Raw genomic sequence first — 27654 nt, 5'->3', positions numbered from 1 at the left:
ACAAATAACCACAAGGCAACCCCCCCTTGCAGAGCCCCAGCCCAGGCACTGCTGCTCAGTGTGTGGCACCTCTGTCCCTCTCCAGGGCCTCAGCCCTGTCTTGCTTCTTCATAAACTCTGCACCCCCTTTCCTCCCTCAGCCCCTGCATTCGCTTGGCAAATGCTCAGTTCAAGGCTGCTCATGCAGTTGCCTGGCTTGGAAAGATGGCCTGGGTATCCGACTCCTTTTGTGCAGCTGCACTGATGGACAAAGCAACCTCAGAGCTTCACCTGCTAGAGAAAGAGGAGCATTTTAACTCACCCAGCCCCCTTTCCTGGCCGTGGCTACTCACTGGGGTCAGTAGCTGTGCCTGTTTGGTGTTTCACCCTGAGTGTTGGCCATCAATGACTCTGTGTTGCCAACTCTCAAAAGTCTCATGGTGTCTGGTGTTTTTCTTCAGGCCCTAGCTCCTGAAGTCCTGTGATTATGTGAGTCTTTCAGCTTCTGTTTAGAACAAACAGTAAATCTCTAGACTTCATGGGTGTGGAATAAACCTTGAAAACGTGACCCGAGGACAGAACTAACGGCTCAGAAAACAAAATGAACGCCACATTTATTATTTTTAACAAACCTTCATCATTTTCAAGGCCAGCTCATGATGGTCAGGGTCTGACTCATGATTTTTGATTGCCAGGTGTTGGCGATTTACTGATGACCCCTAATGTGCAAGCTACAAGCAAAGGTTGCAGTAGCATCCCTGTGTCCCCTGGATGGTTCTACCCATAGCACATTCTCGTTTCTGTCTCATTTGGCTACCCACACACACCTCTTCAATCCTCACCTCCAGGATCCAGCACCCTATGTTGTCTCCTCTTCCCTGCCCCAAGCACCAGCCCTTGCTCTTCTCTGCATTCCTCTGCCTCTGTTCTCCCCGGCCCACAGGCCCTGGTGCCTTTGTTCAGCCAGTAGTGTCACCTTGCCTGTTTCCCACAGCTGTGCTACGATCTCTCACTCCTCTTGCCCCACAGGCCCTTGCCCCTTACACCAGGGGTCACACAGCCCCTGACCACTTGTGCGCCTTCTCACCTGCCAGGCCTCCCCCACTGCCCTGGTCCAGGGACACCAGCCCCCCATACTCCTCCCACTGCAGAGGCCCTCTGTCCTTCCCTCAGTCCCTGTATCGCCTCCTCCCTGAGCCCTTTGCCCCCTTCCCCCCAGCTCTCATATCTAGGTCCCCCCCCCATGCCTCCTCTGCCTGGCTCTCTGTTCTCATGCTCCTCAGTACTGGGAATGAGGAGGATGGGGGTGGGGAGGAGGATGTGCTGTCTTGGCTTCCTCTTCCCTTGGATCTCTTCCATTGGTGCTGCCAGGACAAGTGATGATGGACCCTACAGGTGACAGGGGGGTGTTACACCTGGAGCAGGCAGACCTGCCTAAGTCGCTCCTCCCAGGCCCCATTATTATGGTTGCTGTTCTCCGAGCTCTCTCCAGTTTCTCAGTGGCTCTGGCACTGGGGCAAGTCTTTGAATGATTTTTCCATTTTGCACCACTTCAGACTCTCACCAGGTGCCTTGCCCAGAGCACTGATGAAGGAATGCGGGCACTAGATAACTGCTGCACGTTAGGGGTACTGGGAATAGGACCTTACGCCCAGCGGCATATTATCGCCTAGGCCAACAAGGCCTACGGCGGCAAATTTGCAGGGGCGGCAAATTTGCTCGCGACCCCTCCCCAACTCCACCCCTTCCCCAAATCCCCGCCCCACCTCCTCCCCCAGGCGTGCCGTGCTTCCCTCCTTCCACCTCCCTCTCAGGCTTGCCGAGGAAAAGCGCTGGGAGGGAGAAGCAAGTAGTGGCACGCTTGGAGGAGGCAGAGCAGAGGTGAGCTGGGGCCCGCGGGCGCAGGGAGTAACCCAGGGGGGCCGGGAACTGCTCCCCACCCCAGCTCACCTTCACTCCACCGCTGCCATCCCCCGAGCGCGCCACAACTCCCCTTTTCCCCCCTCCCTCCCAGGCTTGCCACACGAAAGCGCTGGGAGGGAGGGAGAAGCGAGTAGCGGCGCAATCAGAGGAGAAGGAGCAAAGGTGAGCTGGAGCTGGCGGGAGCAGGGAATGACTCTTGAGGGGGGCAGGGAACCACTCCCTGCCCCAGCTCACCTCCACTCCACCGCTGCCATCCCCCGAGCGTGCCACAACTCCCCTTCTCCCCCCTCCCTTCCAGGCTTACCGCGGGGGAGCAGAGGTGAGCTGGAGGGGGAGGGGGGCAGCAATTTTTTGAGGGCCTAGGAGCACCAAATTTGTTAATCTGCCACTGCTTACGCCTCTAAAAGCACAGCTTCTCCTTCCACTAAAGGGATGCTCCCACGGCTGGTAATCCTAGCAGGTCTCTCCCCACAGGCTCGCCTGCACAAAGCCAATGTACGGCACGTGCTGCAGAGCGCACAGGCCTGTCTGCCTTGCCTATGGAAGAGGCAGACAGCAGAGCAAACCAGCCTGCATGTGATTGCACTCCTACAACAGAAGGGAAAATGGTACTTAGATCAATGAGCAACCAGATCTGAGGCTCTGTCCATGAGTGAGGCATGCAGATTTAGCTTTCTGGAGACTCCATATCAAAACCAGGTGTGCCTCTTGCCTTAAATAAAGAAGTTGGGTTGAAAGTATTCTGCCCATGTCCAAAATCATGAGAGGTAAATTTACACAGGCATGGAAATGGAATAGGATGAAAGCAGCTGTCACTATACCTCACTAAACATCTGCACGCAGAACATTTTGGGGTGGGGGGCAGAAGTTACTGCTTTCTTGGGAGTGGTTTTCACCAACACAGACTGGCCTGCAGCCGTTCCTCCTCCAGCCACCCTATCAGCTCTCGCTTGCTAAGCAAGTTTGGGCTGGGTGACAATATGGATGAGAGATATCTGTCACAAACGTAGGATGGTCCAAGAAGTGGTGTCGGTGAGTGAGCAGGTGCCACTCTTCCTCTGAGTCAGTACTAAATTGATGGTGTTGAGAGGCATGATGCTGCCTTCCAATTAGATTTAAGTTCCCATGTGTTCTTCACAATGATAGAGGTGTTAGCTCCAGGGTCCTGGATAAACTGAACAGCAAGTCACCTGGCTCAGGTGGGGTGTATCCAAACATCTTATGAATGAAATGGCTGCAGTGCTCACAAAACTATCAGTCTTGCATGAAAATCTGCAGTTGCCCCACTCCAGTGGGTAGGCTGGAGGGTAGCAAATGTTCTGTCTATTTTTAGAAAAGGCTTCCTGGGGATCTGTAGAACCACAGACTGTGAGACTTATTCCTGTACCTGGTAAACTGGTGACCAATTAAAAAGAGAAACCTCTAGAAGGCCATGATATGACAGAGACTAGAGAGCCTGGCTTCTACAAAGGCAAGTCACAGCTCACTAATAGATTCCTAGCTGTTAGGATTGGAAGGGAGTACTATAATCCTGCAGCTTGATCTCCCATGTCACACAGGTGAGAGAAGCTCACCCAGTAAATTCCTGCATCAAGCCCAGGACTTCTGTTGAGCTAAAGCAGTGTGACATACCCAGGGTACAAGCTAGACTAGTGAGGAGCTGGATCACACCTGCACTCTAACCTAGGGTGCTCTTTACATCGCTTTGCTGTTGTTGCCCCCACTCCTGGACTGCTCACAAACAGCCTCCAGCATGGAATCACTCTCAGCTATGTCTGTGTGCACTTGCAGCCTGCCAGTCACATCCAAGCTTTTACTAGCCTAGATTATACTACAGGATGATCCCAGCACACTCCCAGTCCCAGACTTTCCCCGGAAATATATGTTTTGTACTGCCCTGCCCCCTCCTGGACCATACAAGCTCATATAAAGTCCATCATTTTATTAATAGAAATGATATGCACAAATCTTGTTGCCCCAAATGGAGTTTCCCAGACATTTCAATTCAAATACTCTGGATTAGATAAAACAATACAACAAGTTTATTAACTATAAGGAGACAGATTTGAAGTGAGTACAAGTAATGAGGCATAAATGCCAGAAGTGGTTACAAGAGCAATAAAGATAAAATGAAACTAGTGTGTTCAATTCAAAGCAAAGTTTTTCTCACCATGAGCTCTCAACAGGCTTACTGGCCAAACTTCTTAGGACCCTGTCTTCTGTGTGATGGCTACTTCCTTTGTTCCTTCTGGTGCAGTAAATCAATGGAGAGAGAGAGAGAGGAGGAGGAAGAGGTGGTATGACCCATTGGAGTGTCTGTCTCTTATTTTTATAGTCCTGTCCTCCCTTAGAGAAGCATTTCCAGCTTGGAGCCTGGTACCAGGCAGACTGTGTGGATGAGAACCACATGCCGCTTCTTTGCTAAGATGTAGATTTTCTGCCCATGCTCCTTTTCCTGCCAATGAATAGCCATTTAGCAGGTGATGGCCCATTGACCTTAACAACACCTGGTTGTGGCATCATCTTACACTTTGTCTCTGAGGAACTGGTTTGGCCACTCCCCAGACTTGGAACATGTATTAGTAACTCCACACAGTGGAATCTTATAACGCTACATAGAGTGTCGCCACATATATTTTACCAGGACAATAATGATCAGCACATTATGAGTTTTCTAATGATACCTCACAAGGTATACTTTGTACAAACACTCCAGAGTAACGGTCTGCAGTGGAACTGAATCAGCCCATTCAGCTGCATTGCCAGGTCAGGGAATATTCCACAGCAGGTGAGCGTGTCATCCAATCCCCTCACCTGGGCTGATCTGGGAGCCAGGAGTTCCAGCCTCACCTCTCCTGACTGCCATCTATTGATTTATTTCTATTTCAGTAGTAACCAAGGTGGCACCAATTTCAGCAGCAATAAAGTATCAGTTGAGCTGGAACTTGGCCACGCATGCGCCTACAGAGACTCATTTCTGCCCCTTATCATTACAGGAAGCACATCTCCATTCCCGCTGCCGACTGTGTGCTTGCAAATGTCACCACATGCTGGCTATTTCAGACTGGGGTGGGAGCAAGGTCCAGAGCCCGGGAGCCCCACAGAGAACACCCAGACAGCCACCTCTTTTTTCATTTATGTTAATATTGCTGTACACTTCACTAAGTCCTCAAACCCCACTCTAAAAGGCCACCAAGCATTAGCCCCCCACCTCCATTAGTTAGAGAGGTTAGGAAAGGACACTTCAGGCAGAGTTGAGAACAGAATCCAAGTTTCTAATCTAACAGTGGGGGTGGGGATGTGACATTATGGCTGTATGTACCAGAATTTGTCCAGGTTTTTAAATTATTATTACTAAATAGGTTTATTTCATTCACCCAGGGAGAGAACAGCCTTCAAATGAGGTTTAACAGTTAAAATCTGTTCTAATTTGCCAGTTATGGTGTGACACGCAGCAACGTTGAAGTGTGTCACATGGCAGCCATTTGTCACACATTTTGATTTCTGGTGTCACGTCGCACCAGGTCTGAGTGTTGAAGTCTGGTGGAAGAGATACAGTAAGGGAGGGGGGGCTCTCATTCAGAAAGGGCAGGGGAGAGCAGGGCAGAGGAAAGCTAGAGGAGACCAATTGCTTTGGCTCCTATCCCTCCCCTTTGAGTTCTTGGGGGCCGTGCCAATCCTTGTCCTCCAGGCTGTTGGGAAATCCTGTACCAGGTCAGCTTGTATTCAGCAGAGGGTAAATTCAGAGCTCTCATTCCCAACATTGATGATTAAAGATTGTTCCAGAATCCAGCCTCATAGTCCCCTAAGATATTAGCTCCATGAAACACTCCAAAGAGCAGGCCTCTCCCAGAGGATGATTGTGCTCAATAATTAAGCAGGGCAGTGCACATATCCTTCCCCTGGCCCAGAGCCTGCTGCTTGCACAGAGGACCCAGGCCAGAGATGCTAATCAGTCTCTAGGTACAAAGCTGCCTGCTTTCCCAACAGGCATGTGACAGTGCCTGAATGCAAGGGCTGAAGCGCCAATCCAGAAGGGCTGCGACATCCTTTTCCTTTTCCCTTTTAAAATCCGCCCATGATTGCAGATTCTGTGTTTGCTCATGGGGCCTCTCCTAACGGAGCAGCTGCTTCCCAGCTTGTCTGGGATGTTGAGCTTTCTCACTGCAGTGAAGGAGCCCCAGTAGAAATGTCCTAGGGTGGCTCAGCCATTGTCATGCTCCCCTGCACCCACCCCCAGTGGTGACAGCCCAGTGGGGCTGCTGGCTCTGGGATGGAGTTTGGGGATGTGGGGGTGCAGAGGGCAGGGGTGCAGGCTCTGGGAGGGAGTTTGGGGATGGAAGGGAGCGCAGAGGGAAGGGGTGCAGGCTCTGAGAGGGAGTTTGGGGGCTGAAGGGAGGGTACAGACTCGGGGGCGGGGTGTGGCACTTACCTGGGGCTCCTAGGCAGGGCAGGCCGGGAGTCTCCATGTGCTGCTACCCCCAGGCACTGCCCCCACAGCTTCCCATTGGCCGCAGGGGTGCTTGGGACGGGACACAGACCCACCCTGCCCAGGGGCTGCAGGGAGGGGCTGGCAGCCATGTGGAGTGAGTAGGCAGGAAGCCGCTCAGTGGGCGGGGCAGAAGGCGGGGCTGAGGGAGAGACCCAGCCTCAGACAGGGCTTGACCAAGGTGGGCCCAGGCACCACGGGCCCATAGAACTCACAGCCCATGGCTTCCACTAGCTGTATCAGTGGGAGAAGAGACTCCCTTGGTTATTGACTGGCCTTCAATATAGCTGAACAACCAGAACCAAGAAGAAGTACAAAAAGTGTCCACTCCCCTTGGTGATGCATCATAGGAGTCGTATTTGCAGCATGGGTTGGTCACATTCAGTCCAAGGATGTCTCCATCTGTTTGCTAGAAAGTCCAAGTCTAATTAGGACATTACTCTGAGGATATTAGTCTCTGTTTAGGGCTAGGGTTGCCAGGTGTCTGGTTTTTGACCGTTAAAAGTCTGGTTGGTGGTGCAGCAGGGGCCCCGGGCTAAGCCAGGTTCCCTGCCTACCCTAGCTCCATGCGGCTCCTGAAAGCAGCCACCAGGTCCCTGCAGCTCCTAGATGTATGGGCGGCCAGGGAGGCTCCGTGCGCTGCTCCAGCCCTGAGCGCCAGTGCGGCAGCTCCCATTGACCAGGAACCGCGACCAATTGGAGCTGCAGGGGTGGAGCCTGCAGACATGAGGGCAGTGCATGGAGCCTCCCTGGCCACCCATGTGCCTAGGAGCTGCAGCCTGAAGGGACCTACTGGCTGCTTCCTGGGAGCTGCAGTAAGTGCTGCTGGGACCCTCCCTCCCCCAACACCCTGCCCCAGCCAAGAGTCCCCTCCTTCACCCAAACTCCCTTGTGAAGCCCACACTCCCCCAACATTGCAACACCCTGTCCCAGCCCTGAGCCCCCTCCTGATCCCCAAACCCCTCATCCCTGGCCCCACCCCAGAGCCCACACCCCCAGCCTGAATCTGCACCCGCTCCTGCACTCTGAACCACTAGCCCAGAGCTTCCTCCTGCATCCCAAACCCCTCATTCGTGGCCTCACCCCAGAGCCTGCACCCCCTGCCAGAGTCCTCACCCCCCCTCCCGTACCCCAGCCCATTGCCGCAGCCTGGAACTCTCTCCCATACCCTGAGCCCCTCATTTCTGGCCCCACAAGGAGCCAGCATGTGGGAGGCGTTGCCTCCCCTAGCACAGCTGTCCCTGCCACCCCACACCTGGGCTGTGGTGCCCCCGCACCCCGCCTCTTCCCCTCCCTGCTGACCCTTTCCCAAGGCTCCCACAGCCTGCTGCTGCTGCCTGGAGAGTCTTCCTCCTCTCCTCTCCTCCATCCCACCCTCTTTGCCCCTCGGAAGTCCCCGTGGGGCATGGGGTATCCCGGGTATGTGTGTATGAGAATGCGAGCGAGCGGGGTGGGGGGAGTGAGGAGGCAAACTGAGCGGATCTCTGTAACTTTACACAGTGAAAAAACCTAGTAGCAGAGATCACTGAACCTGTTAAAGAGCCATTGAAGTGGTAATGAAGCGACTTAACAGACACTTGCCAATGCCTAGGAAGCCTTTGACCACATTCGCTGGCTTTTCTACTGTAGGAAAATGTGTTATTGGGGTTAAAAACAGTTTCCAATGATGACTCTTCAGTTAGTCTCTGTACCCGGAAGAAGTAACTGCTGACCTGGCTCAGGGAGGAGCTGACCAAGCCAGTGAGTTTATTTCTTGATCTAGTCTTTTATTCAAACCCACAGGGGTGAAAGTAACTTACAGGACTTACAGGTACTGCTGGAGTCCTGAGGGGGCGTGGCCTCAACCAGAAGAGGCGGTGCCTCTCAAGATTTAAAGGCCCTGGGGCACCGGCTGTGGCTGGGAGCCCCAGGGCCTTTAAATCAACCCGGGGCACCCAGCTGCAGAGGTGGCTGGGAGCCCCCGGGGCTCCTGCCACCGCAGGCGGGATTCAAAGGGCTCTGGGCTTCCCGCAGCCGGGGGAGCTCTGAACCCTTTAAATCCAGCCCCAGCCTGGCCGCCGGAGCCGCGGGCAGGATTTAAAGGACTCTGAGTTGACCGCAGCCGCGGCAGCCCAGAGCCCTTTAAATCGGCCCCAGCCAGGCTGCCGGAGCTGCAGGTGGGATTTAAGGGGCTCTGGGCTGCCTGCTGTGGCGGGGAGCCCAGAGCTCTTTAAATCCCCGCCATGGAAGCTGGTGCGGTCTGGCACGGCGTACTGGCTCTTGCCAGTATGCCGGACTGGACCGGCTTACTTTCACCTCTGCAAACCCAGTTTAAGCAAACGAGTCTGGCAAGGAACTCTGTAAGAACGGTGATTAAACTACTGGCTTAATGCAGGCTGCCAATGACAAGCACTTTTGTAAAAGGAGAGATCAGGCTTCAGGTACCCTGGCTTTCCGTCTCTCTCTATACAGCATACACAGAACTCCCTGCCACACAGAGGAAAATCTATCTAGCAATTCATCTACACCTGTTGCCTGTTCAGTTCCCTTGGAGAATGTTATTAGTGCTTTAAGGTGAAAAGGAGAGAGGGTGTCACCGGGGGTGGGGGCAGCAGCAGGGTGAGTGACTATAACAGGGTTCAAAAAAGAACTAGAGAAGTTCATGGAGGATAGGTCCATCAATGGCTATTAGCAGGATGGGCAGGGATGGTGTCCCTGGCCTGTTTGCCAGAAGCTGGGAATGGGCGACGGGGTGAATCACTTGATGATTACCTGTTCTGTTCATTCCCTCTGGGGCACCTGGCATTGGCCACTGTCGGAAGACACGATACTGGACTGGATGGACCTTCGATCTGACCCAGTATGAGGAGGCTAGGGGCGAGCCAAAAAAGCAAACAGGATGTTAGGAATCATTAAAAAGGGGATAGAGAATAAGTCTGAGAATATAGTATTGCCCTTATATAAATCCATGGTACGCCCACATCTCAAATACTGTGTACAGATGTGGTCTCCTCACCTCAAAAAAGATATACTAGCACTAGAAAATGTTCAGAAAAGGGCAACTAAAATGATTAGGGGTTTGGAGAGGGTCCCATACGAGGAAAGATTAAAGAGGCTAGGACTCTTCAGCTTGGAAAAGAGAAGACTAAGGGGGGATATGATAGAGGTATATAAAATCATGAGTGATGTTGAGAAAGTGGATAAGGAAAAGTTATTTACTTATTCCCATAATACAAGAACTAGGGGTCACCAAATGAAATTAATAGGCAGCAGGTTTAAAACAAATAAAAGGAAGTTCTTCTTCATGCAGCGCACAGTCAACTTGTGGAACTCCTTACCTGAGGATGTTGTGAAGGCTAGGACTATAACAATGTTTAAAAGGGGACTGGATAAATTCATGGTGGCTAAGTCGATAAATGGCTATTAGCTAGGATGGGTAAGAATGGTGTCCCTAGCCTCTGTTCGTCAGAGGATGGAGATGGATGGCAGGAGAGAGATCACTTGATCATTGCCTGTTAGGTTCACTCCCTCTGGGGCACCTGGCATTGGCCACTGTCGGTAGACAGATACTGGGCTAGATGGACCTTTGGTCTGACCCGGTACGGCCGTTCTTATGTTCACAGCAGGTGGGGGGGGGTAAGGGAACCAAAAACGTGCCACCGTGGCTAAACAACAAAGTAAAAGAAACAGTGAGAGACAAAAAGGCATCTTTAAAAAGTGGAAGTTAAATCCTAGTGAGGAAAATAGAAAGGAGCATAAACTCTGACAAATAAAGTGTAAAAATATAATTAGGAAGGCCAAAAAAGAATTTGAAAAACAGCTAGCCAAAGACTCAAAAAGTAATAGCAATTTTTTTTTAAAATACATCAGAAGCAGTAAGCCTGCTAAACAACCAGTGGGACCGCTGGACCATCAAGATGCTAAAGGACCACTCAAGGACGATAAGGCTATTGAGGAGAAACTAAATGAATTCTTTGCATCAGTCTTCACGGTTGAGGATGTGAGGGAGATTCCCAAACCTGAGCCATTCTTTTTGGATGACAAATCTGAGGAACTGTCCCAGATTGAGGTGTCATTAGAGGAGGATTTGGAACAAATTGATAAACTAAACAGTAATATGTCACCAGGACCAGATGGTATTCACCCAAGAGTTCTAAAGAAACTCAAATTTGAAATTGAAGAACTACTAACTACAGTTTGTAACCTATCACTTAAATCAGCTTCTGTACCAGATGACTGGAGGATAGCTAATGTGATGCCAATTTTTAAAAAGGTCTCCAAAGGTGATCCCGGAAGTTACAGGCCGATAAGCCTGACTTCAGTATCAGGCAAATTGGTTGAAACTATAGTAAAGAACAAAATTTTCAGACATATAGATGAACATAATTTGTTGGGGAAGAGTCAACATAGTTTTTGTAAAGGGAAATCATGCCTCACCAATCTACTAGGTTTTTTTGAGTGGGTCAACAAGCATAGGGACAAGGGGATCCAGTGGATATAGTATACTTAGATTTTCAACAAACCCTTTGACAAGGTGTCATAACAGATAGTTAAGGGTTAACAAGCTCAGTAACCTGATGAACACCTGACCAGAGGACCAATCAGGGGACAAGATAATTTCAAATCTCTGTGTTCCTTGTTGAGTCTTTGTTCTCTTTTTGGATCTGAGAGGCCAGACATATTCTTCAAGTACTCCAAGTTTCCTGAAGTATTTTCTTCTATTCAGTCTAGTGAGTATTAGAAAGGCAGACTAGTCTTATAATTTGATTTCTACATTTGCAATTGTGTGTTTGCTGAAGAAATATCTTTATTTCTGTTTGCTGTTACTTTGATTATTCTGAGAAAGGAGGGGGAGGGAGAGCCTCTCCAGGTTTATAAGTTAGACCCTGTATTTTTCCATCCTGGTATTACAGAGATGGTGTTCTTTCTTTCTTTCTTTCTTTCTTTCTTTCTTTCTTTCTTTCTTTTTAATAAAATCTTTTCTTTTTAGAACTTGATTGATTTCTTCCTTGTTTGGATTTTCAGGGGAAAGGGAGGGGGGAAAAGTGAATCCCTCTTTGTTTTGATTCAAGGAATTTGAATCCAGGTATCTCTCCTAAGCACTAGGAGAGGGGAGGTCGGAAATGGGTTGTTTCCCTTTGTGTTGAGATTCAAGTTTGAATCTGTGTTCCCCAGGGAGAGTTTTGGGGGAACAGGGAGTGTGTCAGACACTTAAAACTTGACTGGTGGCAGCAAGAACCAGATCTAAACTAGGATTTTAGTTTAGAGGAGTCCATGCAGGTCCCCATCTTGTGAACGCTAAAGTTCAAAGTGGGGAATAAACCTATGACACAAGGTCCCTCACCAAAGGCTCTTAAGCAAAGTAAGCTGTCATGGGATAAGAGGGAAGGTCCTCTCATGGATTAGTGACTAGTTAAAAGATAGGAAACAAAGGGTAGGAATAAATGGTCAGTTTTCAGAATGGAGAGAGGTAAATAGTAGTGTCCCCCAGGGGTCTCTATTGGGACTAGTCCTATTCAACATATTCATCAATGATCTGGGAAAAATGGGTAAACAGTGAGGTGGCAAAATTTGAAGATGATACAAAACTTTTCAAGATAGTTAAGTCCTAGGCAGACTGCAAAGAGCTACAAATGGATCTCTCAAAGCAGGTGACTGGGCAATAAAATGGCAGATGAAATACAATGTTGATAAATGCAAAGTAGTGCACATTGGAAAACATAATCTCTCCTGTACATATAAAATGATGAGATCTAAATTAGCTGTTACCACTCAAGAAAGAGATCTTGGAGTCTTTGCGGATAGTTCTCTGAAAACATCCACTCAATGTGTAGTGGCACTCAAAAAAGCGAACAGAATGTTGGGAATCATTAAGAAAGGGATAGATAATAAGACAGAAAAGATCATATTGCCCCTATATTAATCCATGGTATGCCCACATCTTGAATACTGCATGCAGATGTGGTCGCCCCATCTCAAAAAAGATATACTGAAATTGGAAAAGGTTCAGAAAAGAGCAACAAAAATTATTAGGGGTATGTAACGGCTTCCGTATGAGGGATATGGAGCGGCTTCCATATCAGGAGAGATTAATAAGACTGTGACGTTTCAGCTTGGAAAAGAGATGAATAAGGGGGATATGATTGAGGTCTATAAAATCATGAATAGTGTGGAAAAAGTAAATAAGGAAGTGTGATTTACTCCTCATAACACAAGAACTAGGGGTCACCAAATGAAATTAATATGCAGCAGGTTTAAAACAAGCAAAAAGAAACATTTTTTCACACAATGCACAGTCAGGGTATGGAATTCTCTGCCAGAGGATGTTGTGAAGGCCAAGACTATAACAGGGTTCAAAAAAGAACTAGATAACTTCATGGAGGATAGGTCCATCAATGGCTATTAGCCAGGATGGGCAGGGATGGTGTCCTTGGCCTCTGTTTGCCAGAAGCTGGGGATGGGTGACAGAGGATGGATCACTTGATGATTACCGGTTCTGTTCATTCCCTCTGGGGCACCTGGCATTGGCCACTGTCGGAAGACAGGATACAGGGCTGGATGGACCTTCAATCTGACCTAGTATGGCCATTCTTAGGTTCTTATGTGAGGAGGCTAGGGGTGAGCCAAAAAAGCAAACAGGATGTTAGGAATCATTAAAAAGAGGATAGAGAATAAGACTGAGAATATAGTATTGCCCTTATATAAATCCATGGTACGCCCACATCTTGAATACTGTGTACAGATGTGGATACTGGGCTAGATGGACCTTTGGGCTCACCCAGTATGGTCACTCTTATGTTCTTATGTTATGTTCTTATGTGAGGAGGCGAGCAGCAAGCCAGCTGCACAGCAGGTGGGGGGAAGCGGTCTCGTGGTGGGTGGGGAAAGGGTCTGGCGGGGGGGGATATTTGCCGTCACCCCCTCTTGTTCACTTCATATTAGGTGAGTCAGGTTTTCCACTATTCCCCAAGTAGGGAGAAGTATTTTCCCCTGGTTGTTTGTTTTCAGCATTCTGGCTGCACCAAGGGTTCTGTTGCAGCTGTGCAACACCAGAAGCCGAGTGGCATGCATTCTGTTATCTGCTGTCAAAGTTAGAATCAAGACTCACAATTTGTCAGACCACTCTGTTTTTATTAGCGCAGCGCTCCGCCAATAACATTCAGATAATGTGAGTGGCCATGCAAGACCCAAACAGTCTTATTTATACAGATAAAAGAGCGGGAATTAAACAAAGGGACAAAGAGAGAAAAACAGCAAAATTCACCTGGGGCATAGCATGCATATCCTACTTCCTTACTAACTCCTATCGATCTAAGGCTAATGCTTCACCAATTGCCCTTAAACGGTGCAATTGTTCTATGTTAATGTCTGTATTCCTGACACCTGGACTCCAACATTCCAGCGATTTTCCTTAAAGGTACAGACAGCATTTCTTTAATCCTATCTATTTTTGTAATATAATTCATTCTACTTTCACACTGCTGAATCTCTTCCCTAGTGCTAAGCTAATATCACTAAAGCAAATACAAAGCAAGCTGCCTCTCTGCCACCCCTCTGCAGAATAGAGCAGTGAATTACATAGATCTTCTGTAAAAGCAGCAAAGAATCCTGTGGCACCTTATAGACTAACAGAAGTTTTGCAGCATGAGCTTTTTTGGGTGAATACCCACTTCGTCGGATGCAAGCATGGAAATTTCCAGGGGCAGGTAAATATAAGCAAGCAAGAAGCAAGCTAGAGATAACGAGGTTAGTTCAATCAGGGAGGATGAGGCCCTGTTCTAGCAGTTGAGGTGTGAAAACCAAGGGAGGAGAAACTGGTTCTGTAGTTGGCAAGCCATTCACAGTCTTTGTTTAATCCTGAGCTGATGGTGTCAAATTTGCAGATGAACTGAAGCTCAGCAGTTTCTCTTTGAAGTCTGGTCCTAAAGTTTTTTTGCTGGAGGATGGCCACCTTAAGATCTGCTATTGTGTGGCCAGGGAGGTTGAAGCGTTCTCCTACAGGTTTTTGTATATTGCCATTCCTAATATCTGATTTGTGTCCATTTATCCTTTTCCTTAGAGACTGTCCAGTTTGGCCAATGTACATAGCAGAAGGGCATTGCTGGCATATGATGGCATATATTACATTGGTGGATGTGCAGGTGAATGAACCGGTGATGGTGTGGCTGATCTGGTTAGGTCCTGTGATGGTGTTGCTGGTGTAGATATGTGGGCAGAGTTGGCATCGAGGTTTGTTGCATGGATTGGTTCCTGAGCTAGAGTTACTATGGTGCGGTGTGCAGTTACTGGTGAGAATATGCTTCAGGTTGGCAGGTTGTCTGTGGGCGAGGACTGGCCTGCCACCCAAGGCCTGTGAAAGTGTGGGATCATTGTCCAGGATGGGTTGTAGATCCCTGATGATGCGTTGGAGGGGCTTTAGCTGAGGACTGTATGTGATGGTCAGTGGAGTCCTGTTGGTTTCTTTCTTGGGTTTGTCTTGCAGTAGGAGGCTTCTGGGTACACGTCTGGCTCTGTTGATCTGTTTCCTTATTTCCTTGTGCGGGTACTGTAGTTTTGAGAATGCTTGGTGGAGATTTTCTAGGTGTTGGTCTCTGTCTGCAGGGTTAGAGCAGATACGGTTGTACCTCAGTGCTTGGCTGTAGACAATGGATCTTGTGGTGTGTCCGGGATGGAAGCTGGAGGCATGAAGGAAGGCATAGCGGTCGGTAGGTTTTCGGTATAGGGTGGTGTTAATGTGACCATCACTTATAGATCTTCTGGTGCAAGAGGCCCCGCCCCCGATTCCCATGTAATTTTCTTGTACAAGACAAATGGAAGTGTCATGGCTTGTAACTGTATTGTCTGCCAGTCCTCCTGTGTTCTCTCACTTTGTGCATCAGTTGCCCATTTTTTCATAAAAGAGCATCTGTATGCAGGGCCTATTTCATACTAACCTGGAGATATATTTGAAATCAGCTTTCTGTTTCCTGTCATTGCCGCGTCTTAGAGCTCAGCTTTTGTGTGCTCCTTGGGAGTTAGGTTATGTCTAATCTGCAAATACTGGGGAAAGGCTGGCAGAGGATTGTTCAGTTTATTTTTAATCCCCATGTAACTCATTACCGCATGTTTTTTTGTCAAGAAGTTGGTAGAGTCTCTTAAGATCTATCTTCTCCCGTCGCTCAAAGCTATAGCTGAGTTTTGCATTTAAGTTAAAGTCTCAATTTCTCGCCCTGGGAGTCATAGGGAGCAGGAAAGAGCTAAACTGTCTGGGTGCCTAATCCTGTTATAATAAATAATAATTTATTGCAGATCAGTTATGGAAAACACACACACACACACACACGGTCCTAGCTCAGTTCTGAGGTGATGCCCCTGGAAATGGCAGCCCATAAGATCAGTGCCCTGGATTCATCCTGCAAATTAAAAATAAATAAAATCATTAATGCCAGCAGTGTGCATTAGATGTTCTCTGCACGCAGCAGTGTAAGCTGCTCAGCACACTCCCCTAGTGGTGATGCATTTGCACAAACAATCCCTGCAACAGGCAGATCACACAGCCAATGTCTTGTAAGACATGACATGATAATAGATAGTTGGTATCTGACAGATCAAAACACTGGATTTGTCCTGCCCTGTTGAGGATTCTGGGGAACTCTGTGAAAGATCTAGAGTAGAACAAGCCCCTGAGGTTGGAGTTTGGGCAAGCCTCGTAATTCAAAACCTCTGATTTTTGATGCCCAACTTGTCATACCATGAGCCTGATTTTTCAGAGGTGCCGAGAACCTGCAGATCCCAATGATTTCAGCTGGAGTTGTGGGTACATAACAGCTCTGAAAACCAGGCCTTGTATGCCCTAAATTGGGAACCCAAAAGCAGAGATCACTTGCCTTGCCCAAGGTCACATAGGAAGTCTATGGCAGAGGTGGGAAACAAGCCCAGATACTCTTGAGTTGCTGTCCAGTGTCTGCACCACAAACAGTATGATTTACCGTCCTATTGTTATTATTTATACTACCATAGTGCCTAGACATAGAATGAACCAGCTAGAGACCCAACAACCAGAATCCCTCCGAATATGACACTGTGGTGGAGCCTCTCAAAGCACTTTGAGGGGTTTAAACATATATCTGCCTTTGATGTTAAGGTGTATGAATCCCCTAGATTGCTTTGCAAACCTCAGCCTGTTTTTACCCTTCATGCACAGCCCTTGTCTGACCCTGTTCTTACTTTTCCCTTTGGCAAGATGGGTACTGCCTATGCTGTGCGCCAGCTGGAGTCTGCCACCATGAGTCACCAGCTGTGGCTGCCCTCTGGCTGTGAGCAGCCTATGCTGGGTAACTGAGGGTATGTCTACACTATGGGATTATACCGATTTTACAGAAACCAGTTTTTTTAAACAGATTGTATAAAGTCAAGTGCACGCGGCCACACTAAGCACATTAATTCGGTGGTGTGCGTCCATGTACCGAGGCTAGTGTCGATTTCCGGAGCATTGCACTGTGGGTAGCTATCCCATAGCTATCCCATAGTTCCCGCAGTCTCCCCCACCCCTTGGAATTCTGGGTTGAGATCCCAGTGCCTGATGGGGCAAAAAACATTGTCGCGGGTGGTTCTGGGTACAGCCTCACCCCTCCATCCGTGAAAGCAGCAGACAACCGTTTTGCGCCTTTTTTCCTGGGTGAACTGTGCAAACGCCATAGCACAGCAAGCATGGACCCTGCTCAGCTCAAGACAGCAATCATGGACGTTGTAAACACCTCGCGCAGTCTCATGCAGTCTATGCTGAACCTGGACCTGCAAAACCAGGCGAGGAGGAGGTGGCTACAGCAGCGCGGTGACGAGGGTGATGAGGACATGGACACAGAATTCTCTCAAACCGCGGGCCCCTGTGCTTTGGAGATCCTGATGGTAATGGGGCAGGTTCTAGCCATTGAACGCCGATTTTGGGCCCGGGAAACAAGCACAGACTGATGGGACCGCAGAGTTTTGCAGGTTTGGGATGATTCCCAGAGGCTGTGAAACTTTTGCATGCGTAAGGGCACTTTCATGGAACTTTGTGACTTGCTTTCCCCTGCCCTGAAATGCCAGAATACCAAGATGAGAGCAGCACTCACAGTTGAGAAGCGAGTGGCAATAGCCCTCTGGAAGCTTTCAACGCCAGACAGCTACCGGTCAGTTGGGAAAATCATTAAGCTGCTGCTACAAAAGGTAGTGACTCTGGGAAATGTGCAGGTCATAGTGGATGGCTTTGCTGCAATGGGATTCCCTAACTGTGGTGGGGCAATAGATGGAACCCATATCCCTATCTTGGCACCGGAGCACCAGGGCACCCAGTACATAAACCGCAAGGGGTAGTTTTCAATGGTGCTGCAAGCACTGGTGGATTACAAGGGACGTTTCACCAACATCCACGTGGGATGGCCAGGAAGGGTTCATGACGCTCGCGTCTTCAGGAACACTACTCTGTTTAAACGACTGCAGCAAGGGAATTACTTCCCAGACCAGAAAATAACAGTTGGGGATGTTGAAATGCCTGTCATTATCCTGGGGGACCCAGCCTACCCCTTGATGCCATGGCTCATGAAGCCATACACAGGCAGCCTGGACAGTAGTCAGGAGCTGTTCAACTACAGGCTGAGCAAGTGCAGAATGGTGGTAGAATGTGCATTTGGCCATTCAAAGGCGCGCTGGCGCACATTACTGACTCACTCAGACCTCAGCCAAACCAATGTCCCCTTTGTTATTGCTGCTTGCTGTGTGCTCCACAATCTCTGTGAGAGTAAGGAGGAGACCTTTATGGCGGGGTGGGAAGCTGAGGCAAATCACCTGGCCGCTGATTACGCGCAGCCAGACACCAGGGCAATTAGAAGAGCACACTATGAAGCGGTGCACATCAGAGAAGCTTTGAAAACGAGTTTCATCACGGGCCAGGGTATGGTGTGACTGCTGTGTTTGTTTCCCCTTGATGAACCCCCCCCCACATTGATTGACTCATTCCCTGTAAGCAACCCACCCTCCCCCTTCGATTACAGCTTGCTTAAGGAAATAAAGTCACTGTCGTTTAAAAATCATGTATTCTTTATTAATTCATTATAAAAAGAGGGAGAGAACTGACAAGGTGGCCTGGGTGTGGTTTGGGAGGAGGATAGGAGGGAAGGAAAAGGCCACTAAAAATAATTCAAAATAATGACAGCCTTTTGGTTGGGCTGTCCACGGGGGTGGAGTGGGCGGTTGCACAGAGCCTCCCCCACGTGTTCTTACACGTCTGGGTGAGGAGGATATGGAACATGGTGAGGGGTGAGGGTGGTTACACAGGGGCTGCAGCGGCACTCTGTGATCCTGCTGCTATTCCTGAAGCTCCACCGGATGCCAGAGCATGTCAGTTTGATCACGCAGCAGCCCCAGTGTTGCATCATGCCTCCTCTGATCTTCCTGCCGCCACCTCTCATCTCGAGCGTCCCTCCTGTCCTCACGTTCACTGGCATCTTTCCTGTAATTTGATACCACGTCCTTCCACTCATTCAGATGAGCTTGTTCATTGCGGGTCACTTCCATGATTTCCGAGAACATTTCATCTCGCGTCTTTTTTTTCCACCGCCTTATCTGAGATAGCCTTTGGGATGGAGTAGGGAGGCTTGAAAAATTTGCAGCTGCATGAGGGAGGGAAAAAAGAGAGAAGTATTTTAAAAGATACATTTTACAGAACAATGCTTATACTCTTTCACGGTGAACCACACTATTCACCTTACATAGCACATGTGATTTCACTACAAGGTTGTATTTTGCATCTTAATATTGAGTGCCTGCGGCTCTGGTGTTAGAGATCTCACAGATGCAGGTCCGGGCAGCAGATTTCAGCTTGCATGCGGCCATGGTAAGCCATTGTCTTTTGGCTTCTGCAGCCTTCATATACACAGTGCCCTCCTTTCCCAAATACCAAGCAAACCCGTTCGGTGCTGCTTCTTTCCTGTTAACATGCAGCAGCAGAAACCACGCCCCCATCCAATTCTCTGGGATGATTGCTTTACCCCTCCCCCCACCGCGTGGCTGGTATCATGGAAGATCACTGGTAAACACCCCCCTTCCGCCCCTCCCACTGCATGGCTGGTAGCAGGGAAGATCCCTGCTAGCAAAACGTGAAAAAGCTCAGTGCCAATCACCCCCCCACACACACTTCCCTCTGCTTGGCTACCTGCAAGGAAGGATTTCTTTTAAGCAACAGGCAAACAGCCCAGTAGGAATGGCCATCTCTGTCCCCTTAATTAAATTCCTGAATTTCAACCAGGTTACCATGAACGATATCACTCTCCTGAGGATAACACAGCGAGATTAAAGAATGGATGTTGCTTGAATGCCAGCAAACACCGGGACCATACGCAGCTAGGCTTTGTCATGCAATGATACCAGATTACTTGCTACATGCATGGCGTGGTCAAGTGTCCTACCATGGAGGACGGAATAAGGCTGCCCTGCCCAGAAACCTTCTGCAAAGGCTTTTGCAGTACCTCCAGGAGAGCTTCATGGAGATGTCCCTGGAGGATTTCCACTCCATCCCCAGACATGTTAACAGACTTTTCCAATAACTGTACTGGCCGCTAATGCATCCCAAGTCCTCAGGGCAAATTAATCATTAAAAAACGCTTGCTTTTAAACCATGTTTTATATTTACAAAGGTACACTCACCAGAGGTCACTTCCATGGCTTCATTGTGTGGGATGAGGGCTGGGAGGGTAATTCCGTCAGGGTGAGAAAAAGCTCCTGGCTGTTGGGGAGAACAGAGTGCTGTGTGCTCTCTGCAAGCTTGCCCTCCTCTTCCTCCTCCTCCTCATCTTCCCCGTCCGCAGAATCCTCAGCCATGGCTGAGATTACCACCCCCACCTCAGAATCCACGGACAGGGGTGGGGTACTGGTGGCGGACCCCCCTAGAATTGCATGCAGCTCAGCGTAGAAGCGGCATGTTTTCAGCCCTGCCCCGGACCTTCCATTTGCTTCTTTGGTTTTCTGGTAGGCTTGTCTGAGCTCCTTAACTTTCACACGGCACTGTACTGAGTCCCTGGTGTGGCCTCTCTGCATCATGGCCTTGGAAATTTTTTCAAATGTTTTTTCATTTCATTTTGGAACGGAGTTCTGTTAGCACGGAATCCTCTCCCCATACAGCGATCAGATCCAGTACCTCCCGTACGGTCCATGCTGGAGCTCTTTTTCGATTCTCAGGCGACTGCATTGTTACCTGTGCTGATGAGCTCTGCGTGGTCACCTGTGCTGGTGAGCTCTCCACGCTGGCCAAACAGGAAATGAAATTCAAAAGTTCGCGGGGCTTTTCCTGTCTACCTGGCCAGTGCATCCGAGTTCAGATGGCTTTCGAGAGCGGTCACAATGGTGCACTGTGGGATACCGCCCAGAGGCCAATACCGTCGAATTGCGGCCACACTAACCCTAATCCAACATGGCAATACCAATTTCAGCGCTACTCCCCTCGTTGGGGAGGAGTATAGAAATCGGTTTATAAAGGGCTTCGTTGTGTGGACGGGTGCCGGGTTAAATCGGTTTAACTCTGCTAAATTCTGTATAAACGCGTAGTGTAGAACAGGCTTGAGTGATTCCTCACACCTACTCCATTTGTGTGCTTTTGGATCAAAGCTTGATTTCTACTGTCTCTCTAATTTCCCTGCCTACCAACCATCCTCCCCTCTTTGTAGTTCTGCCATGATGAACAATTAGGAATCCGGTCACTTTTTACTGTCATTTATTTATATGAAAAACATTATTTTCAAAGTCGGGGCTTTTAGCCAAGAGCAGTAGCACACTTTCATTTTTTAAATCCAGCTGTGTATTTCAGCCAACACAGTACTTCAGTGACTCTCATTTCCATGTTGCTGTGCTACCTTAGCAGCCCTGCGCCCATCGCTGTGGAGAAGAGTCTGTCAGGGCTCCCCATGGGAACCGCAATTTTCAAGGACTACACATCATCAGCAATAAATATCCTCCCCTGAGTGAGGGCTGCACATTCAAGGCTGCCTCCTGACACAAGTGTCTTTGCTCACTAGTTTGATAAACTGATTTTTTGAGTTGCAAGCAGACAAAGAACATTGGAAGAATAGTTTTAAGCACCAGTAATCATGATAAATCCCAGGGCACTTTGTGCAAGAATTTGTTGAGATGTTAACCCTGCAGTCCTAGCCAAATTCCTATTCAAATAATTCAATTCTGATTGTCTGTGTTCCCTCCTCATTTCAGTGGTGGAGAAATGATTATACATTTCACACATATAGAGAAATTGCATGTGAGTTATGTAGCTTGAAGCTATTATACTTTGATTTCCTGTATCCTGAAACTCTTTATACACATCTAAGAATTCTGTCTCTGCACTGACAGCAGCCATTTTGTTCTCAGAATGGCTGCAGCCTCTTGCAGAGGAGACTTATACACTGTGTTCTCTCCTGCAGACTGGGTTCTTGTTTATTCTTTTTGCTGGTTTCCTGAATCTAAAACAAAAGTAGCTTTTGAATGATTAACAATTATTGTTCTTTGTGTATAGAAAACATAACACCTGGAGACTCCATGTGTATTTGCATCTAGATGCTCTTGAATGCCAGGGATTATTACTGAATTATTGAAACCTACATTTTAAATGTCAAAAATGAGCCAAAAAAAACCCCAAACCCCTTTTTAACAAACAAATAAATAAAAAACTGGTCCCTTCATTGGGCATTAGAAAGAAGCCACAAGAGCATAGACTCATTCTGAGGCTCAATGTCTCTTTCCCCTTGCAGATCACCATTAGGTCCCTCAGCACAGTCAGTGTGAATGCGATGCACTCCAAAAGTCTCAGTCTGAGCTGGCTGTTCATGCAGTTCATAAAAATGCCATTGTGCATTCCCTCCTGACCATCCTGGCTCCTGAAGGCTGTTAAACATCACAGAGAGGATGCACATTTATATGTTCTGGCCATGGCTCATGCTGTTAGGCTTCAGTTATTGAACAACAGTGTCCGGTGAAAGAGTTGGCCTGGATTTAAGCCTTAACTGAAGTTGTTTCATTTACGCCAAATCCATAACACATCTGTCTCTCTAGCCAGATATTTATATTGGGATCTCATCACTGCAGCACTGAGAGCACATATACATCTCTACCTCAATATAATGCTGTCCTTGGGAGCCAAAAAAATCTTACCGTGTTATAGGTGAAACCGTGTTATATTGAACTTGCTTTGATCCACCGGAGTGTGCAGCCCCGCTCCCCTGGAGCACTGCTTTACCACGTTATATCCAAATTTGTGTTATATTGGGTGGCATTATATCAAGGTAGTGGTGTATATGGTGATTGTGGTATAGAGGTTTTAGCATACCCCCATTACTGATCCACCATTCTAGGCCATCTCACCTGAATGCAGAAAGAATGGATCCATAGGGCACATGGCCACTATCACGTACTCTGCGGGCACTGCTTGTGTTACAGAGAAATGGTTTACAAAAGTTTTAGAAAAATGCCTTGGAACTATTCCTCACATCCCACTGCCTGTAAACAGCCAGGGAGCCCTGCACAACTTCTGAAACAATCCTAAAATTTTCTGCACATCAGATTTTCCAGTCTTGTTATCTCTGTCACTTCTGGGGCTGGGAGGGAGTGGTGGGAATTTGGGAAGCTACCCATTCCAATGAGATAAAATGCCTGTTTCTAGCTCTGTAGGTCCATGAGAGATCAGGACATGTTTCTGTACAGAAGAGCAAATCCTGCTCCAGGACTGACTCTTGACAGGCAGGAGAGATTTGGAGGCAGGAGAGTATTTTCCTAGATAGTTGTTTTGTTTTTTGTTTTTAGGCAGCTGTTGGAAGCTGCTTAGCGGGTCTGGTTAGATTAAGTCCCAAGTGGACAGTTAGTGGGTAGATGGCAGAAGAAATGGTCAAAGGTGAAGGATACAATTACTGATCACGCTGCTCTGCAATTTAACACACAAATAGCATCTCTGTGTATGTGCTGTTTCCCTTTTTGAGAGTAACCTTTTGGCTGGAGACATTCCTATGCTGTAAGAATGCAATGGTATAAAAGGACTAGCTACACCACCATCTAGTGACAGTTTAAGGTATTAGAGAGAGAAGATGGGTGAGGTAATGTATTTTACTGGAGCAACTTGTGCTGAGGAGAGAAACAAGCTTCCAAGCTTACACAGAGCTCTTTTTTCAGGTCTGGGAAAGGTGGCACAGCTAAATATAAGGTGGAACAGATGGTTTAGCATCAGTAGTTAACACATATTGTGATAGACCATTCAAGGTGAAGTGGCCAGTTAACACCCCTGCAGCAGTCATAGGACAAAAAAGGGAGGTTAGTGGGTTAAAGATTGTTGTAATGAGCCATAAATCCAGTGTCTTTATTAAGTCCATGATTTTTAGTGTCTAGCAGAGTTATGAATTTAAGCTCCCAGGCTTGTCTTCTGAAGGTGTTGTGCTGTTATCCTTTGAGGATGAGGATGGAGAGGTCAGATATGGAGTGATCATTTTGTGAAAAGTGTTCACCGATGTGTGATTTTGTCTTTTGTCACTTCTCTGTGTGAGTTCATTCAAGAGCATAGTGATTGTTGGGTTTAACCTACACAGTTGTTATTGGGCATTTACTGCACTGGATGAGATACACCACGTGTTGTAATAGGCATGTGTCGGACCATGGAACTTGAAAGATGTGTTGTGGGGGTGTTGATGATCATAGCAGTGGAGACATGTCTGCAGGTTTTGCATCTGATGTTATGATTGGGTCTGGTCTATGATAGTTGCTTTGAGTTGTGTCCTGTTCTGTGGGGATTTTGCTTCTGATGATGAGCTTGGAGAGGTTGAGGGGTTGTTCGAAGCCCAGAAGAGGGGGTTCAGGAAAGATTTCCTTCAGGATGTGGTCCCTATCAAATACAGGTTGTAATTGTTTGATACCCTGTATGGGTTCCAGTGTGGGGTGGTAGGTGACAACTAGGAGTTTGTGATACAGGGGTTTTTTTTTGGTGCATGTCCCTATTGAAGCAGATTCTCCACATGACATTCTCCACTGCTCTGATGATCGATACCCCCACAATTCACCTTTCAAGATCCATGGCCCTACACATGCCTACCACAACTTGAGGTGTACCCATCCAGTGCACTAAATGCCCCAGCAACAACTGTGTGGGTGAAACCAGACAATCGCAACACTCTCAAATGATCTCATGCAGGAAAATGATGAAAGACAAAAACACCCTATCACCCAGGGGCGAACACTTTTCACAAAACAATCACTCCATAGCAGATCTCTCAGTCCTCATCCTACCTGGCACCACCCCAGAGTTTCATGGATTTGCAGGATTGAGCCAGATCTGGGAACTTCACTGTACGATGCCTGGTGTGACACCATCAACGTGGTCACTCTGGTTGGTGCAACAGTCCTCAGTAGACAGCGTGTGTTTGATGCTGATTTCTTTGGGATTGATATGGGAGTGAGGAGTGATATCTGGCTCATGGGACACTGTCACCTGCTCAGGCCCCAAGATGTACCTACCTAAAAGGCAGGGAACTCCTATGTAGTGTCCCTGAAGAAGGTCTTACAGATTTCGATGTTAATAGTGGCTGTTTTTGTGCCTGGGCCCTCATGAACCTAGATCCAGTAGAGTTCACTTCCCCTACAGGCCCAGTATGTCCTGGGAAAATGATAATGTTAGAAAATGGGTTAATTCACATGTTCACATAACATGTTGAACATGACTTTGCATTTTATGTAGATAGGGCAGATTGTATTTAAAAAACATGGTAGCTCATGGGGACTAACTCTGGAGAGACTCATTTACCCACCTTTTTAAACATGACCAGTCCTTGTCTGCACTAAGTGCTAATCTGTGTTAATTAGACACATTAGTGAATTTATTTCCTAACATGATGCGTTTTCCCAGTGCAGACAGCCCCAGGTGTCAAGTCCGCAGGGACGGATACTGGCCGTGTCTCCCTTGTTCTGTTTTGCCAGCCACTCTGTGGGAAGCTGAGAAATCAATGCAGGTTTGTTTGCAAACACCTGCTTCAGAAGCAGCCTTCTCCATTTCGGAGCCAAAGGCCTGCCTGCTTGTGTGCCTGCGGTGCAACCAGCCGGCTTTGCTTGGCCTCATATCACAGCACACATGATGGCTCTGTCTAAATTCATCTCTCTCCCCACTTATCTGAGCCCGTGTACTGCAGGGACTGCCTGGTCCTGTTTCTTTGCTTTCAGCTTTTATCTCACCGGTGTGGGGAGCAATGTGGGGCCTTAAGCCCATCAGGGGTCCACGCTGTTCTGGGGCCCCTCGGATTGGACTTGAATCAAGTGGCTGAGAATATTTCTGTGAGTGGGGCCATGTTTGAGTCAAAGCTGTTTCCTAAAGCTCTTTCCAGTTCTGTGGCAGCCTCATTATTTCTGATGGTGATGGATTTCCAACTGCCCTGGGAGCCGCTGAATATTGCTGTAGAGCTGGGCTGTCAAGCAAACAGCCCCGCAGGCCAGAGCCAGACCAGCCCACAAGGTGTGTTCGTGTGGCCCACATGACATATCCTGGCTGTGCACAATCTCAGCTTACTATTTATTTATTTATGTATTTATTTATTTAAATAAAAATTTCTGACCCTCGTGACTGCAGACATCCTTCCAAAAGTGGAGTGAGTGTAACCCTAGAATTATAGACCCGTAGGGTTATACTGCAAAGGTCACCTCGTCTAACCCCTGCCACGGTGCAGGATTTGTTGTGTCTAAACCATCTGAGACAGATGGGTATCCAGCATAGGCACCGACTCTGTGGGTGCTCCTGGGCTGGAGCACCCATGGGAAAAAAATAGTGGGTGCTCAGCACCCACTAGCCACAGCTTTTGGGCCAGCCCCGCCGATCAGCTGTGCAGCTGGCCCTGCCAATGAGCTGTTCGGCGGGTGGAGAGAGGGGGAAGAGGGGTTGGAGCGAGGGCGGGAAGAGGTGGAATGAGGGCGGGGCCCTCGGGGAAGGGGCAGAGCGCGGTGGGAAGAGGCGGAGCAATGATGAGGCCGAGGGGGAAGGAGCAGAGTGGAGGTGGGGTCTCAGGGCGGAGTGCGGGGTGAAGCACCAACCTGGAAAAATGAGTCTGTGTTCTCCAGCCAGAGGCGGCTCTAGACATTTCGCCATCCCAAGCATGGCGGCATGCCACGGGGGTGCTCTGCCAGTCGCCTGTCCCGCGGCTCCGGTGGACCTCCCGCAGGCATGCCTGCGGACGGTCTGCTGGTCCCACGGCTCCACTGAAGCCACGGGACCAGCAGACCCTCCACAGGCATGCTGCCAAAGGCTGGCTGCCTGCCGCCCTCCCGGCGACCGGCAGAGCGCCCCCCACGGCATGCCGCCCCAAGCACATGCTTGGCGTACTGGGGCCTGGAGCCGCCCCTGTCTCCAGCCTCCTTTTTGAAAACCTCCAGTGAACGAGCTTCCACAACGTCCCTAGACAGTCTATTCCATTGTCCTACTGGTCTTACAGTTAGGAAGTTTTCCCTGAGATTTAATCTAAATCTGCTCTGCTGTAGTTTGAGCTCATTGTCTCTTGTTCTGCCCTCTGTGGCAAGAGAGAACAACTTTTCTCCCTCTTTTTTTTAAGGCAGCCTTTCAAGTACACCTCTATCCCGATATAACGCGACCCAATATAACACAAATTCAGATATAACACAGTAAAGTAGTGCTCCAGGGAGGTGGGGCTGCGCACTCTGGTGGATCAAAGCAAGTTTGATATAACGCGGTTTCACCTATAATGCGGTAAGATTTTATGGCTCCCGAGGACAGCATTATATTGGGGTAGAGGTGTATCTGAAGACTGCCGTCATGTCCCCCCTTAATCTCCTCTTTTCCAAACTAAACAGAACCAGTTCCATCAGCCTATGTTCACATGGCTGTATTACATCCCCTTGACCATCTTTGTCACTCGCCTCTGGATCCTTTCCAGTTTCGCTACATCCTTTCTGTACATTGGTGACCAAAAATGGACCCAGGACTCCAGCTGAAGCCTAACCAGCATCGAGTAAAGTGGTACTATCACCTCCCATAACTTGCATGCTATGCCTCTGTTACTGCAACATAACATTGCATTGTTTTGTTTTTTGCAACAGCATCACATTGCTGACTCATGTTGAGGTTGTGATCCACCACAACTCCCAGACCCTTCTCAGCAGTGCTGCTGCCAAGCCAGTTAGCCCCATTCTGTATTTGTATGTTTTGTTTTTGTTCCCTAAGTGTAGCACCTTACATTTGTCTTTGTTTAATTTCATTTTGTTTTCAGTAGCCCAGTTCTCCGATTTATCAAGATCCCTCTGAATTT

Source organism: Mauremys reevesii, linkage group 13, assembly GCF_016161935.1.
Source record: "Mauremys reevesii isolate NIE-2019 linkage group 13, ASM1616193v1, whole genome shotgun sequence".
In the NCBI taxonomy this organism is placed as follows: domain Eukaryota; kingdom Metazoa; phylum Chordata; order Testudines; family Geoemydidae; genus Mauremys; species Mauremys reevesii.
The sequence above is the reverse complement of the archived record's forward strand: the minus strand, read 5'-3'. Positions refer to the sequence as shown.